Source organism: Panthera onca, chromosome F1, assembly GCF_046562875.1.
Source record: "Panthera onca isolate mPanOnc1 chromosome F1, mPanOnc1 haplotype 2, whole genome shotgun sequence".
NCBI classification, from domain to species: Eukaryota; Metazoa; Chordata; class Mammalia; order Carnivora; family Felidae; genus Panthera; species Panthera onca.
The window spans coordinates 54578055-54592165 of record NC_138355.1 but is presented as its reverse complement, the minus strand read 5'-3'; the positions used below and the strand labels follow the sequence as shown (position 1 = coordinate 54592165).

Below are 14111 nucleotides of genomic sequence, written 5' to 3'. Positions count from 1 at the left end.
TAGGTGATTCTGATGTTGAATATGCTTGGGAACAAGTGGACAAGGGAGACAGTGAAGAGTAAGAGTAGAAAGTGCCCTAACACCACACCCTAAGGAACTTTGACATTCATTTCTAGTAGAAGATTTTTGGCTCAGCAAAGGATATAGTTTAGCTTCAACTAGTAAAGTATCAGAAATAAATGTGTGCTGGGGCACCTGGATGGCTCAGTCGGTTAAGCATCTGGCTCTTGATTTTGGCTGAGGTCATGATCTCACAGTTCATCAGATTGAGCCCTACGTCTGGCTCTGCACTGACAACATGGAGCCTGCTTGGGATTCTCTCTCTCTCTCTCTCTCTCTCTCTCTCTCTCTCTACCCCTCTACCCCACTCACAGTCTCTTTCTCTCTCTCTCTCTCTTTTAAAACAAATAAACGTTAAAAAAATACTGTGTTCTATACTGTGAGGAATTGACTTCAAAGAGCATTTCAAGGATGGTTGGTCAAATATTTGGAATGTTCTAAAGAAGATAAAAAATGGAAAATGAAAAATTCCATTTCAATTTAACCACTTATTAAGCAAGGTCATTTTCAGTGAAGTGTAGGAAAAAAGGGAAAAAAATAGAGTAATTTCAAAAAAGAATGAGATATAAAGAAGAAAAAATGTTAGGTATTCATTCAATAATTGTTGAAGAGAAATTAAAATTACATGCAAAGATGTATCTTTCAAAACCTAATCTTCTAGACTAAAATTATCCTATTTTTAAAAAACGTTCTCCCTAGTCAAAATTGTTTGTATCATTTGCCTAAAATTATTCACACAAGTCAATAATATAATCTGTTAAGAAAATTGTAATTCTATTATAAGCATAATAGTTGTGGATTTAGCCGAGAGATAATAGCAAATGTCTATTATAAAGGGTCTATTATAATTGACTTTAAACAGTTGAAATTCTGGGCCACCTGGGTGGCTCAGTTGGGTAAGGGTCAGATTCTTTATTTTGGTTCAGGGCATGATCTCAGGGTTGGTGAGACGGAGCTCACCAGGCTCTGTATTGATGTGATGGAGCTGCCCCTCTCCCACTCATGAGCACATGCGCTTGCGTTCTCTCTCTCTCTCTCTCTCTCTCTCTCTCTCTCTCTCACCCTTTCTCTCTCTCAATAAACAAATAAACTTAAAAAAATTAGAATTATGTTTTATATAGCTAAAATGTTTCATGGAATATCTATCAATGTTCTTTTCCTAACAACCATAATATTAAAGCAAAGAGAAAAATACATTATAGTGTTCTAAAAGCAAGCCAAGGAACTGCGAAGCGGAGTGATGAAGAGTATGAATATGATAAAAGTAAATAACAAAGACTTGAAAAAAAGCAGCCAAAATATGTTCAATGTGTAACAAATATTGTGTCAACTGTTTCTTAAAAATGTAACTCTGAAGCAACTTTGATGTCAAGAAAGTTGATAATGAGGATATTCTAAGTAAAAATTTAGTCGGCTAAATACAGGTTTTAATGGAAACAAAGCATATATATATTTTTTTTAAATACTACCATTTGATATACATATTCATCAGAGCTAATTCATCCAGCTCCAATCACATCTTATTTTAAGTTCAGAAGCACTTGCAGTTTTTGCCTTTATTATGAGAAAATGACAATCACATTAGAAAGCCTTGTCATTCTCCCAGTAATGAGTTTAATATGACATTTGGGAAAGTACTTTGCTGTGACTAGAATAGCAATGTTGATTTTACATTTTAAAAGATGCTTCAAAACACATACAGTGAAAACAGTTTCATACAGGGTTTTATTTTTCCACCCATTTCAATTTGAATGTGAGTTAAATTCAAAATTACAGTAATTGTGAACTGTTTTCATGTTACGATAAAGTTTCAAATTGTGGGCTAAGTCTTATTCTAGAAGCGGAATCTCATCAATAGAAAATGATTTTCAAAACTGCTATTATTGATTTTTAGTCTGAGAAATTTCCTTTACATGCAGGGCAAATTCTGATGATTGCACATTAAATCAGAAGTATTAAAATGAACACAATTGCTATCCTTCAGTCACAGTGAAGTAATGAATTTTTGTTAGTCCAACCTTTTTAAGCTATTATATCTAGTTTTAGAATTAAAACTTGTATGGATCCATATTTAAGGGTATTTTGAAGAAAATGAGAGATGACTATTCTAATACAGTTTATTTCTAATCAATAATATTCATTTGTATTTTGCACCCTGCAGTTCTTGAAACTGTCATTTCATAAAATAAAAATGACACTAAGTATTGTTAAAGCAAAAATTGCACCAGATACAGTAAATGGTAACGGAGATTTTATTGGAGGCTCTTGCAACAGCGAAGAGAGAACATAACAGTCTAACTGTTTTTAAAAAGAGGGGCCAAGGGAGTTTTAAGAGCAGAGTTGGGGGAATCCTAGGCCATCTGTGTTTGCTCTTTGGACTTACCCATAGGAAATGTAAACTTTCTCCTCTCTTCATGACAGGAGGTAGCTTTAGGACTCTGAATAAGATGCTCACTAAGGCTAGGCTCCAATTCCCCACATAAACTAGTAGATGGGGTAGCTAGCTACTATCCTTGATGATGACATTTCAAAGGGAGAAAGTCAGTCCTGGGTTATAAAGGTACTCAGAGACATTTGAAAAAGATTTACATCTCAAAGAGGCAGGGGAAGAATTTGCAATTAGAAGTGATTTAAAAGCAAATGCTCCAAGAAAGGAGAGTGGAGGGACCTCTTTGGTTAAGGTATTTGGATTCTGTGAAGGCCAGAATAGGAGGGAGGTCATGTGCCTAGAGGCAGGAAGAGATCTGCCTCAAGTTTACTTAAACTTAAGAAAATATTCAGGCTGTGTTGGCCAGTATTTTTTTTTTAAATTTGTTTCTGAGGTTATTTTTAAAAAACAGTTTCAGGTTCACAGCAAATTGAGAGGAAGACTGAGTTCTCCCATAAACTGCTGCCCACTGTCACATTCATAGCCACCCTCATCTATCAACACTGGTAGATGTTACATTTGTCAAAATTGATAAACCTACATTGACACATCACAATCACCTAAGTCCATAGTTTACATTAGTGTTCACTTTTGATGTACATTCCGTGGATTTGGATAAATGTATAGTGACATATATCCATCATTATGATACCCTACAGAATGACTTCACAGCCACAAAAATTCTCTGTTGTTCATCTGTGTTTATATTTTAAAGAAAAAATAAGTTCGAATTTCTTGGGTTACTATTTTCTTCAGGGTATTGTAATATGTGATTTCTCTTTTCCCTTAATTACCCATTATGTTTAGTGTTAGGGTCAGTCGTAAGGCAGGGTAAAGGTAGGAGTCAGAGGCTAAAAAATTTTAGCAGTCAAAGGCTTTATTTGGGAACTAAGGTCTTGGGCAAGGTTCCATGACTCAGGGAGAGAGAGAGAGGAGTCAGGGAAGTTGCATCCAGGTGTGGTGGGGTGGGGTTTTTAAGCTGCAGTGGTTCCGGGTTTAGGTCCGGGTGGGCCTTTTTCCCGTCCGGCTGGTCATGCTGTCGCTGGGTGATTGGTTGACCTCCAATTCATTCTGGCAGCTACTGGGGGCTTTTCCTTGGGTTGTGCTGGCAAGATGGCCGTCCCCTCTACTGTGGTTCTAAGGACATCCTAACAATTGGATCTTGAAGTTTGGTATTTTTATTAGGATATGGCTTTTTTGTTTATCAATTTACATCATTTTTCCATATGGTATTACGTTACCTTTCTTTTTTTCTTAAACGTCATTTATTTTTGAGAAAGAGAGCATGAACGGGCAAGGGGCAGAGAGAGAGGGAGACATAGAATCTGAAGCAGGCTCCAAGCTTGGAGCTGCCAGCACAGAGCCCCATGTGGGGCTGGAACCCATTGATCACGAGATGATGACTTGGGCCAAAGTCAGACATTCAACCAACTGAGCCACTCAGGTGCCTTTTAAGTTACCTTTCAATATAGATGTTCAGATTTCCTTTTTATACATAAATATTTATTTTCATATGAAGAACTTTACTTGTTCTGTTTTCTTCTCCTTTACATACCTATATGGCATCCTATTTGTTCTTTATCCATTTTCACCAGTGCTTTTCTATTGCTATTTGTGTCTGCTATTTCCATTTATTTTCACATGTTATTTAGATGCCTTTCGCTTATACTATTTCTCTATTCAGATGTTTGTGCATTTTAGTGCATGTAATATAGTTTATGAGTATCTTTTTCTTATATTATTTTGTTAATAGTTAACTCACATTTTATTTCCTCCTGTTAATTTATTATTTATTTTATTAGATGTATATTTTTCAATATCAAAGTATAATTGCTTTGAGGTCTTAAAGAAATATATCTGAAATTCTATGTGTATTCCTAGATTCGTTATTTTCTGTGGTTTATTTTACATATGCTTTTTTATAAAATCCTCTTTTATCCATATTTTGGTAAATCTACTCATAAATCCTTAGTTGGTTCCTTTGGTCACTTTTCATTTCTGAATAGGTAGATCCAACAGCTATATATTGAGAAACAGTGTGGAAAGAAATAAAAGGAAAATCTAAGTGTGTTGATGGAAAATTTTGAATATATTACAAAACATATTTTCACAAAAAAAGAACTATGCCCCCTCTGATTTGAAAACATGCTTGAGTTATTTTTAAAATATCTTTCATTTGAAAAATAGTTGGCCCAGGAAGCACCATAAAATATAAAATGAAAAAATATATAGCATTTATTAAGAAAGTAGATCTTAAAATTTATCATCACAAGAAAAAAATGTACAAGTATGACAGATGTTAACTAGGCTATTGTGGTTAACTAGGCTATTGTGGCTATATTTCACAATATATATAAATATTGAATCATTATGTTGTACACCTAAAACTAATATAAAGTTATATGCCAATTATGCCTGCATTAAAAAAAAGAAGAAGAAAAAAGAAAACATGTATTGGGTTGCAAAATAGTAAAAATATAATTCCCAGTGGTTTACTGTGACAGTGGATATTTCACACTCAGGTAAAGTGCACTGTGAAACATGAAGATACTATGACTAAGTCTCCTTGTAATGATTCAGTGACGCAGGCTGTTTATTACCAGTTAAAACAACATTATTTTTTTGTTACTGTTTTATTACATTTCATCTTTTACCCAAAACACTACATTGTAAAATAAAAATACAATAATTCTCTTCCAAATTTCTCAAGTAAAAGCATATTGTAAATATCTATTACCATTAATATTTACTACATTGAAAGAAAAACAGCATAATAAAAATGCAAAGGTCATATGCTCAGTACCTATAAGAAAGAGTTCCTCCTTTTAATTGAAGTCATTAAGCTTTGTGAGAACCCCACTTTATTGTTTTATATTATTAACTCCATTACAAACTGGCACATTTCCAAACACCTGTTTTTGGAGACTCTGACTAGATGTCTGGCACCAGGAAACCTTTACCATTACTCTCATGATATACTATGGTAGTGGAGATTAAAGCATGAGTGAATGTTGGGTAGATGAAAAAGGATGAGGAAATTATTAAGGAAACTTCTATATATAAAGCTATTCCTGTTTGAAACCTGTTCAGAATACATAGATATGTTTACATATTTAATCATGTTATTTGATCATCTGTTAGCATTTGTGTGAATACTCAATATATCAGAGAAATCTAAAACATATGAATTGCATTATTTTTGTATTGGTCCACTGATCAAAACTATGTAACTGTAATTGCCCCAAGGCAATACAACCCAAGCACAAACTGTATTTTTTTGTCCATAATAGAGTGAAACTACATTCATAGAGAAATGATTGGAATTGCAGGGTTTTTTTCTTTAAATAGATGATTTTAATGTTAATTTGGTTGCATTTACTGTAATAATCACACATGTTCATTCAAAAAATTAAAAATAACTAGGACTTAACACTAATAAGCCCTATGATTAATACTGTAGTTCATAGAAGCACAGATAGAGAATATGAGGAAAAATATAAAATACTGATTTATGTGTGTTATCTCTTTCATTGCTCTTGGCTACTACTTATATAAGAATTTATTTTCTATGTCAGTGGCATTATGTGTTCTATAGTATTCAATTAGATGGAATGTGGGACTTTTTTTAACTTTTGAAAATGGGTGCATGAGTGACGCCAACAAAGAAAGGTTTTATATACTTAACACACTTTATGACAAGTCTAGCAACCTTGCAAAAAGGGTAAAACTTTCATTTCTAATTTTCTGGATATTGCTGTGGTTTATATAATGAATAGAATAAGATAATACAAATATATCAATTAGTAATGGAAATGAAGAGTTTAATAAATTATATGCTACATTAAACAAAATAGGGAAGATTTTAGTAAAGATATATGAAAGTTAAAAATATAAACATAATAGGCACCTGGAGTGCCTAGGTGGCTCAGTTGCTTTAATGTCCACGTCGATTTTGATTCAGGTCACGATCTCATGGTTTATGGGTCTGAACTCTCATAAGGCTTTGTGTTGACAGAACAGAGCCTGCTCAGAATTCTCTCTCTCCTCTTCCTCTGCCCCGCTTTCTCTCAAATAAATAAAAACATTAAAAAAAATGTAAACATAAAAACATGATAGTTGAGGAAAAAATACTTGTTTTCTCAATTTTGTACATATCCAGTAAACCCTGCATCATCATGTGCATCACACAGGCAGTGGTTTTCTCAATTAACATATATTTCAAAAATGTGTGAAGCAATATTAAATGTGGTTTAAGAGGACATTCAAATGTAGTTAAAGTATTAAATAAATAAGGATCATAAACCCCAAATTTAGAATTCTTTCCTCTTGGAAAAGGTTTAGGAAATATGTTGAGGGGCTCCTGGCTGGCTCAGTTGGTTGAACGTTGGACTCTTGGTTTCAGCTCAGGTCACGATCCCATGATGGTGGGATTGAGCCTCTCATTCATCTCTGTGCTAAGCATGAAGCCTACTTAGAATTCGCTCCCTCCCTCTTCCTCTATGCCCCTCTCTACTACTCAAACACACACTCTCTAAAACAAAAATTAAAAATTTAAAATAAGTAATAAAATTAAAATTAAAAAAAATAAAAGGAAATGTTATTTATTTTTTTATGTTTTAAGCTTAGTTATTTATTTTGAGTGAGAGAGAGAGAGACAGCGTGAGTTGGGAAGGGGCTGAGAGAGAGAAGAAGGCAGAATCCCAAGCAGGTTCTGCACTGCCACCACAGAACCCAATGTGGGACTTGCACTCAGGAAACCAGCTTATGACCTAAGCTGAAACAAGAGTTGGACACCTAACTGACTGAGCCACCCAGGCACTCCAGGAAATACGTTGGCAAATGGAATATTGGGGCTTCAATTTTTCCATAATATTTGCTTCTTAATGAAAAAGATCTGAAATAATTAGTATTTCATATAATTGATGGATTGATACCCAATTTTTCTTTATATTTTTATTTCATGTTTTGCTTGATAGGCAGTAGTAAATTTTTTTAAATGACATGCATTAACAATCAAGTCTGTTTACTGTTGTTTATTTTTTTTTTAATGCTTATTTATTTTTGAGAGAGAGACAGAGCACAAGTCGGGGAGGGGCAGAGAGCAAGGGACACATCGAATCCAAAGCAGGCTCCAGGCTCTGAGATGTCAGCACAGAGCCTAATGTGGGGCTTGAACTCACAAACTGTGTGATCATGACCTGAGCCGAAGTCGGATGCTTAACTGACTGAGCCACCCAGGTGCTCCTGTTTACTGTTGTTTAAAATTCAAATTTGTATGACAAACCATAGAGCAGATATTTGTTTCCTTCATAATACTGATATGACTTTTCTTACCTTGGAAAAGTAGAAACAAAGATGAGAATACCACATCATGCTAAGTAAGTTTTAAATACAAATATATCAAGAATTAAACAGTATTGTTTACTGTTTTAACTAAATTAAATCTATTTTCCTAAATAAAGGTAGAGCATTTCATGTAATTAAATCCCTAAAACTGACTTTTTTAAAGTTTATTTATTTGTTTTTGAAAGAGAGTGAGTGGGGGGAAACCGTGTAAGTAAGAACACAAAAGCGTGTTTAACTTTGAGTTATTTACAACATTAATGAGGTTAATCATGTGATTTTCTCTCTCAGCCTTATCACTATGGTAGTCATATTCATTAACTTCCTAATATTGAATCATCTTTAAGTTTCTAGAATTAATGACACTTGGTGAAGATGCATAATTTTATATGCTTTTACTCTGTTAATGAATATATACCTAGGATATATGGCTATTTAAGTTAGTTTAGGTTATAATTTTATGTTCAAAGATTATAACCATTAAATTTCAATATTATACATGCCGCATAAAAAAGATTTTGGAATATTTTAAGTGTCATTATGCCTCTGGTGTTTGAAATTGTGTTGCACCTGTGGCCTTTTTCTGGAATAGGAGTTTAGGAGTAATTATTATCTATATACAAGAACTGTAAAGATATGACCCATATGGGGAGAAAAGCAAATCAGTCAAATCTGGCCTAGAAATGACCTAAATGATAGGATTAGTAAGCAAGAATATTACAATGATTCTTAAAAGTATATTTCAATTATTTATTAAAGTATGCATTTCATATCAAGAAGATATAGGAAATATTGAGAATGTTAGAAGGAACGTGAGTAGTAAAGAAGTCCCATATGAAAACTCTGTACATAAAAACTACAATATCTAGCATATCAGAAGGGAGGTTAGTGGGGGGATGGGTGAAATAGGTGAAGGGAATTACGAGTACACTTATGATGAGCACTGAGTAATTATCTATAGAATTATTAAATCACTATATTATATACCTGAAAGTAATAGAACATTGTATGTTTATACTGGAATTAAAATGAAAATTTAATTATAGGTAAATAAATATCCCCTAAAAAAGCTACAATATCTAAAATTAAAACACACACACACACACACACACACACACACACACACACACAAACCAATTGTAATATGTAAACCCTACTTACATTCTTGTCAAAAGAAAGATGACTTTAGGAGACGTTCTGAAAAGAACTGGTGAAATTTTAGTGTGGACTGGATACTAGAAAATTTCATCAAGCTATTGTCAATTTTTTTTCAAATTATATTATTTTAATTTATGTAAGAAATCTCATTTTTAAGAGATATATACTGAAGTCTTAAAAATATACTACATGGGATTAACAACAGATTATACATTATAGGAGAAAAATAATTTTATTATTTTATTTTTTTTATTTATTTTTTTCAATATATGAAATTTATTATCAAATTGGTTTCCATACAACACCCAGTGCTCATAGGAGAAAAATAATTTTAAAACATGGAAATAGAAACTAAAATGAAATAGGAAGAAAAATAAATAAACATAGCATCAGTGAGTTGAGCCACAAAATAAAGCAATCTCATGTAGGCCAAATCAAATTGGAGTTTCTTAAGAAGAAGAAAGAAATGGGGGTAAACATGATATTTAAATAAATATGTCTTAAAAAATAAAAATTTTATGAAATGATAAACTTACAAATAAGCTAAAAACAACAAAAAATAAGAAACATAAAATACATTAAGTCACAATGTAATCAAATAGACTAAAACCAATGGCACAGAGAAACTCTTAAAGGGAGTCACACACACACATACACACACTTAACATATACTAGCCATCCTCCGATGGTGCAGGGAGCCTGTCTTGAAGAAGGCAACAGCACTCATGAACCCCTAGGCAGTGCTGACTGTTCTAGTCATGAAGACCAGACCCAGGCAGAGGAGTGTCCTCATCACTACCAACAGCCACCATGCCCAGAGTACACACAGAAGAATCATCTTCAAAAGAGAATTCTTACCCTTCCAAACCGGTGGTGGGGATTATTTACCCTCTTCTATAAAGATCAGGGATATCATTGATAGCACTGACAAATTTGTGGCCAGAAACAGACCTGAATTTGAAGCTTAGAATATAACAGAATTAGATAGCCCTCAGTACAACTTCCTAAACCCCAGTGACCCTTACAATGCCTACCACCATCACTAGGTCAGTGAATGCAAGGAGGGGAAGGCTCAGGAGCCCTCAGCTTCCATCCTCAAGGTTATTAGGCAGCATTAGAAGCAAGCCACCCAACAGCAGCTGCCCTAGAATGCTCAACACTAGGTAATTCAGGAGACCATCATGCCCAAAGAGCCTTCCCTCTAGTTTGACTTCATCATAGCATGCCCCTCCATCTCATAATCAGCCTGCATCTCAGCCTTCAACCTGGATGTGATGAAGCTGATGGCTCAGCCTGTGGCAAGGAATGGGCACTTGTTTCTGACACAGCTGATACAGAAAGAATAGCACAGCTACCAGTTTGACACTACTTCACCATGCTGGTGGAACATTATACCAAGGTCGTAATTCCACCCAAAGGCTTATTTGCAAAGCTCAAAAAAGAAGGGCACCTTGATGACTCGATTGAGTGTCCAACTCTTGATTTCAGCTCAGGTCATGATCCTAAGGTCTTGGGATCTTCTCTTTCTGTGTGTCTCCCTCTGCCCCTCTTCCCCTGCCCCTCTTCCCTGCTCACACACTCTCTCTCTCTCTCTCTCTCTCTCTCTCTCCCTAAGATAAAATAAAATAAAATAAAATAATCTCAAAAAAGAGAAGATTTGGACCAGGTATGTTACTGAATGGAGCAAGCCAAGTTCCAAGATGAGAAAAAGAAGAGGAGAAGGAGCGAATGTACATTTGCAAATCATCAGATCAGTCAGTGGTGGAAGTGGCAGAAACAATGGACTTGAACTTTTCTCCCTTCACCACCTTGGAGAATCTGGGGGCCCAAAAACTCAATCAGGAGCACTGGGAAAAGTTTGGGGAGGGTGGGGCGGTCAAGATAGAGGCGGAGTCTGATGAGAAGGTTAAGAAACACTACAAGGTAGAGTAGTGTCCATCCCAGCTAGATCAGGACGCCCAAGTGCAAGACAAGGATGAGGGTTCAGATGATGAAGAAGGGCAGAAAGTGTCCAACCTTCAGAGATCTATGCTTCCACCTCTGCTCTTGACTGCAGACCAAGTCATTGTATAGAGGGACTGTGATCCCAAGGCTCTCAAGCCCTGCTCAAGATAAATATTTTGTGTTCCCTATCTTGGGAGAAAAGATTTTGGCCAAAAAAAATATAGGAAAATGTGGTCATCAGGCTCAGAGGACAGCAGCATGGGACCAAAGAACACACAGACACATTATATACAGAGTTACAAAGATAAATCTTATTCTTATTGAAACTTCTCTTTGAAACAGTGTAAGTCAGAACACAGAGGAGAAACTTCTTAAAGTACTAAAGGATAAACAAACAAACCTGACAACTTAAGAGATCTACTCCTGTAAAAATATCTTTCAAAAATGAAGGAAAAATAAGGACTTTTTTAAGACATAACAAACTGAGAGAAATAAAAACCTGCTGACTATACGGAAAAAATATTAACTGAAAACCCTCAAACAGAAGGAAAATCATACCAACAAGAATGAAAACCACTGAAAAGAATAATGTGGGGAAATATAAAATACATTTTAAATCATAAATTTCTATACAATATAATGAACTGATTAAACCAAACAATAAAACAGCACATTGTGGGATTTATAATACATATAGAAGTAAAATGTCATAATGTGAACATCAAGGCCAGGAAGGACACGTGGTAGTATGTTGCTGGGAGATTCTTATAATTTTATGGGACATAGTATATATTACTTGAAAATAGAATATGATAAAAATACAGTACTATAATGTAACCCTTATATAACCACTAAAATAACATAAAGTAATAGGCAAGAGGCAAAAAAAGGAGACAAAATCACAAAAAGTTATTCCAAAGAAGTAAAACAAAAAACAAAAAAAAAACCCCAAGATTAGACAAAAAACAGATGTCCAAATCATAGATTTAATCTCAAACATCAAAATTATGCAAAATATAAATTATCTGAACACACCAGTTAAAAGTAAAAGATAGTAATGATAATTTCTTGTAAAATGTATTTATTTTGAGAGAAAGAGATGAGTGTTCATGAGAGAGATTAGGGTAGGGGCAGAGGGCGAGGGAGAGAGAGAATTGCAAGCAGACTCTGTACTGCCAGAGCAGAGCCTGAGACAGACTGGTCTCATGAACCATGAGATTATGACCTGAGCCAAAATCAAGAGTCCGACACTTAACCAACTGAGTGACCCTGGTGCCCCAGTAGTGATAATTTTACAAGTATGTTCATTACTCTAATTTCAGTGAGGAAAAATTAAAAATTACATTTCCAAAAGAACACTGTTAGTAGGCAAGAATATAGCCTTTGAAATCTCTGCTGTACATTGTTTGTTTGTTTGTTTCAAAGATGGTAGCCATATTTTGACAAGATGATTTGAGTGGTCAGAGTGACCAAAGGCAGGGCAAAAATGAAGGGGAACTCTGTGGGGAATGGAATCAAATGAAAAAACAAACCACCAAAGCACTTGGAACGTGACTACCACATCAAGGAAATAATTGTTGAAGAAAATGTGTTTCTTCTCAAAACATCAGCTGACAAAGATGAGAGAAAAATGCATTTGTACTTGTTGGATACGCTTCTCATAACTATTTTAATGTTGGCAAAATAAGCTCAATAATGTCTGTTGTGATTTTTTATTTTTATTTTTTACAACTTACTTGCCTCTTTGAGGTGTAGTTTTATTTAATGAGGTAAGAAGATAATCAACATACACGAATGCTGTAATGGTTTTAAACTAGAATTTTCAGGGGTGCCTGGGTGGCTCAGTGGTTAAGTGTCTGACTTTGGCTCGGGTCATGATTTCACGGTTCTTGAGTTTGAGCTCCACCTCAGGTTCTTGTGCTGACAGCTCAGAGCCTGGAGCCTGCTTTGGATTCTGTGTCTTCCTCTTGCTCTCTGCCCCTCACTGGCTCCACTCTGTCTTTCTCTCTCTCTCAAAGGTAAATAAACATTAAAAGAAATTTTAAAAATAAATAAACTAGAATTTTCATTCCAACTTTTGTAATAAGTTTTATACTTCAGTAATTTGCAAGCTTCCAAAAAGTTCTAGGAACCCTTATTTATAAAGTTACATATGGAATTGAGATAAATAATAGGCTTTTGAGACACATGATTTCTTTCACTTGATTTTGAGTTGTGAGTCTACCTTCATAATGCATCAGTTTTTGCCAAGAATTCCCTAAAGAAGTAAATCTTTTTTGGCAGCAGAGATTTAAAAGCCATCAATAAAATCTAGCAAGATACTTTTAAATGGTGAGCTAATTGACAAGGATTTGTATCACAGCTTTAGCTGAGCCAGTGTGGTTTTGGCTCATCAGGAAAAAATAAGACTTGAAAAAATAACACTTTGGACCAAACTAAAATGATTGAGATGTTGCTGCCCAAATTCTTGAAATTGCAACTGTGTTTTTATCTGTGGACCTTTGTTCTCACTATTTTCTATGCCTACAACTTGCCCCATATCTTCAGGTGGTTTACTCTCTCAGCTAAATACATGTCTTTGTTCAAATTATCTTCTCAGAAAAACTTTGTGAACTCTAACTAAAATCGCATGACTGTTCTGCTTTATTTTTTTCATCATGGTGATTATCGCTCCTGGAATTTTGTTTGATATTTTCCCCTTGTGTGTTGCCTATGTTATCCAGTAGATTGAAAGCTTCATGAAGGCAAAGAAGTCATCTTTGATATCTTTGAATGTTACAAATATATTCTACTGTAAAGCTTTACATTACTGTAAAGTCAGATGTGAATAATTAAGAACAATGTGGTATAACCTGCCTTGTCCTGAGTAGCTACTGGTCAAAATATTAGAGATTCCATATGTGTGTACCCAAAAAAAAATGGACATAGTAAGAAGGAAAAACTGCTAAATTCTGATTTCTTTGTTTCACAGCATGCCTGTTTCTTAGTTATTTTGATATAAAATCTTAAAGTTTTGCAATGTGTTTTAATCCACACCAACTGATTGACATTTGTCATCATTAACTGTGTGAGGGAGACTATTAATACATTGTTGATATTGGAGGCCACCAATGGAATACATACCTCCTAGTACTCATTCTCTGCTGCAGTCCCCTCTCAACAAATCTGGGTTTGGCTT

The 14111-nt window shown here is 34.7% G+C and overlaps 1 pseudogene; it reads left to right on the top strand.

Annotated features, from left to right (window-relative positions):
* Positions 1–11104, top strand: part of LOC132685830 (splicing factor 3A subunit 1 pseudogene) — a 28386-nt pseudogene extending 17282 nt beyond the window's left edge.
* Positions 11105–14111: the final 3007 nt, after the last annotated feature.